The sequence below is a fragment of the Humulus lupulus genome, chromosome 2, assembly GCF_963169125.1.
Source record: "Humulus lupulus chromosome 2, drHumLupu1.1, whole genome shotgun sequence".
NCBI classification, from domain to species: domain Eukaryota; kingdom Viridiplantae; phylum Streptophyta; class Magnoliopsida; order Rosales; family Cannabaceae; genus Humulus; species Humulus lupulus.
Window position 1 is genome coordinate 290,584,902 of NC_084794.1, and position 3,806 is coordinate 290,588,707.

General features: G+C 44.0%; 1 non-coding gene across 1 annotated transcript; it reads left to right on the top strand.

The window, feature by feature from the left end:
* The first annotated feature begins 3,212 nt into the window (after window positions 1–3,212).
* Window positions 3,213–3,319, top strand: LOC133820149 (small nucleolar RNA R71). Its single transcript, XR_009886578.1, has one exon. It is a non-coding gene; the product is annotated as a small nucleolar RNA R71 (small nucleolar RNA).
* Window positions 3,320–3,806: the final 487 nt, after the last annotated feature.

Genomic DNA, 3,806 nt, shown 5'->3' on the forward strand with positions numbered 1-3,806 from the left:
CAATCAAATAAGAGCGGAATTTGTCAAGGGCAAAGACAACGGCAAGCAACTCTTTTTCAGTAGTTGAATAGTTCATTTGGGCACTATTGAGAGTTCTGCTTGCATAATAGATAACAAAGGGTTTCCCGTCCCTTCGTTGTCCTAGCACAGCTCCCACAGCAAAGTTGCTGGCGTCACACATGATCTCGAAAGGAAGACTCCAATCGGGTGACTGAATGATGGGAGCGGAAGTGAGCGAATTGACAAGCGCTCGGAATGATTCCTCACACTTAGGTGTCCACTCAAAGGTAACATCTTTGGCTAGGAGGTTGCTCAGCGGACGAGCAATCATTGAAAAATTTTGTATGAACCTCCTATAGAACCCAGCATGACCAAGAAATGACCTAACGTCTTTGACAGTCTTAGGAGTTGGCAGGTTGGAGATAAGGTCGACTTTGGATTGATCAACCTCAATTCCTTTTTCAGAAACAATGTGACCTAAGACTATGCCAGAAGATACCATGAAGTGGCATTTCTCCCAATTGAGGACAAGTCCTTTCTCGATGCATCGTTTTAAAACATCTTCAAGATGAAGAAGACATGCCTCAAAGGAGTTTCCAAAAACGGTTAGGTCATCCATGAATACTTCATTGATTTTTCGATCATGTCACTAAAGATGCTCATCATGCATCTTTGGAAAGTAGCTGGTGCATTACACAAGCCAAATGGCATACGCCGGAAAGCAAACGTGCCAAAGGGACAAGTGAAAGTGGTCTTATCTTGATCCTCCAATGCAATCTCAATTTGATAATAGCCAGAATAGCCATCAAGAAAGCAATAGAAAGGATGACCAGCTACACGTTCAAGGATTTGATCAATGAATGGGAGTGGAAAATGATCTTTGCGGGAGGCGGCATTCAATTTTCTATAATCAATGCACATGCGCCACCCCGTCACCGTTCTTGTGGGGACAAGGACCCCTTTTTCGTTTTGGATAACGGTGACACCAGATTTCTTGGGCACAACTTGAGTTGGACTGACCCATTTGCTATCTGCTACCGGGTAAATAATACCGGCATCTAGCAATTTCAAAACTTCATTTTTTACAACCTCTTTCATCGTGGGGTTCAGTCGCCTTTGAGGGTCTCTTCGAGGGATAGCCTCGTCCTCCAGATTGATCGATGGGAGCAAATTAACGGGCTAATACCTTTGATATCAGCAAGCGTCCAACCTATCGCAGATTTATGTGCTCGCAGTAGCTCGAGTAACTGCAATTCTTGAGAATTTTGAAGGTTGGATGAGATGATAACTGGAAAGGTTTCACCGTCTCCCAAGAAGGCATGTTTCAAACCCTCGGGAAGTTGGGTCAATTGAACAATTGGAACCTCTTCGGCTGAAGTTTTCGGCTGTGCCCTCTCGCGAGGTAGCTCTTCAAAGCGAGGTTGCCAAAACTGAGTCCGTCTATTGCGTGAGTCTATGCGATCTGATATTGCAAGAGTAGACTCAATAGAGCTTGGACTTTCGTTGTCGGAAAGAAGGAGGAGTTCATCAAGATTATCAAAGTTGTTGCGCAATTGAACCTCCTCGGGAATTAAAGAGTCAATCATGAATGTTTGATAGCATTCATCATCTTCTCGGGGTTGTTTCCCGATGTGGAAGATATTGACTTCAAGAGTCATGTTTCCAAACGATATCTTCATTAGACCATTCCGACAATTGATCAAGCATTTGCAGTAGCAAGGAATGGTCGTCCAAGGATAATAGGAATTTTAGACTCCATGTTCACCACAGATTGGGTATCAAGAATAAGAAAATCCACGGGATAATAGAATTTTTCAATTTGAACCAATACATCCTCAACGATACCCCTAGGCTTTTTGGTGGAATGATCAGCAAGCTGTAGTACAACAGATGTTGGCTTCATTTCTCCAAGACCGAGTTGCGAGTATACAGAATAAGGCATGAGATTGACACTCGCGCCAAGATCAAGTAAGGCTTGACTGACTTCATGGGTCCCAATTTGGCAAGAAATGGTGGGACAACCGGGATCTTTGTATTTTGGCGGTGCCTTTTGTTCAATCACCGCACTCACTTGCTCGGTCAAGAAAGCAGTCTTCTTGACATGGTGCTTCCTTTTTGCAGTGCAAAGATCCTTGATGATTTTGGCATAAGCAGGCACTTGTTTAATGATGTGAAGCAAAGGAAGATTAATCTTCACTTGTGTCAAGTGCTCAAGGAGTTCAGCTCGGTTATCAGGAAGTTTCCCAACAGGTTTCAAAGCCTGGGGGAATGGTACCTTTGGGGTGGCATTGAGTGGTGGATTTTCGGAAATGACTTTTGGAATATTGGGAGAGTTGGATTTAAGGGGTGGGTCTGACAAAGTTTTACCGCTTCTCGTCGTGATGGCATTCACTTCCTTGACGTTTTGATCATTTGAATTTGAAGATTGGGCCATGTGTTGGCCTTGAACATTGAATTTCGGTTGGGAAGGAAGTTTGCCTTTTTCAGGAATGGCCAAGGATTCAGTCAATTTTGAGAATTGACATTTCATTTCCTTGATTTCTTCCATCATTTGGCGATTCAGTTTGGATTGTTCCTCCATGAATGCATGAAGAGTATTCTCGAGAGAATTGCGTTGTGGATGAGCATTGTAATGAGGTGCAGAATACGCCTTTGATGGTTGAACTTGTTGCTCATTTCTCCATTGGCCTCCAGACGATTGAGCTTGGTTGGAATCTCTCCAACTGAAATTTGGGTGGTTTCTCCAACCAGGGTTGTACGTATGGGAGAATGGCTTGTTATATGCCCCTAAGGCATTGCATTGCTCCTCATAAACCCCCCTCATTTCATTCAAAGCTAAGCAGTCCTTAGCTAAGTGCTCCGTCCCTCCACAAACAAAGCAAGGTTCTTGCTGTTCCACTTGAGCGATCATGTGCGACTTTTGCCCATTTTTCGTCATTAAGACCTCAAACTGCTTTTTCAAAGCTTCGAGTTGGGCCTTAATACTATCCTCTTCTCGAAGTTGATAGATCCCTGATGGTTTGTGTCGGTTGGTGCTGTCAGTAGCACTTGGACCAGTCCAGGTGTGAGATTTTTTTGCAGTTTCTTCGAGATATTCAAGAGCATCGTCTGGCTCTTTTTCGAGGAATTCACCATTGCATAGCATTTCTACAAACTGGCGCTCACGACTCGTGAGGCCTTCATAGAAGTAACTGACCAAGCGCCAGTTCTCATAGCCATGGTGCGGGCACTGATTTAGCAGATCTTTGAATCTTTCCCAGTCTTGATAGAACGTTTCATTGTCCTTTTGGGAGAATGTGGAAATTTGTCGTTTTAGACTGTTGGTCTTATGGCTAGGGAAGTGTTTCAGAAAGAAGGATTTAGTCATCTCCTCCCATGTTCCAATCGACCTAGGTCTCAAAGAGTACAACCAGCTTTTGGCTTTGTCCTTCAAGGAGAAAGGGAAGAACTTTAGTCGCACAGCATCGGCATTGTCGGCTCGGTTATAGAACGTGGCTACCACCTCCTCGAATTCTCTGATATGCACGTATGGGCTTTCGTTTTCCATTCCATGAAATGTAGGCAAGAGTTGAATCATGCCAGGTTTAAAGTCTAATGCGGGCATATTAGGAGGGAAGATAATGCATGAAGGTGTGGAAGTGCGAGTAGGATGGAGGTAGTCATTGAGAGTTCTTGGTTGGATTTCATCATTGCGAGCCATTGCGAATGGGTTATTATCAGCGAAAGTTTGTGGAGAAGCAGGATTGGTGGACGGAGTTCCGGTATGAGTGGCAGATGAATTGGAAGAAGTGTCACTGGAAGTTTCG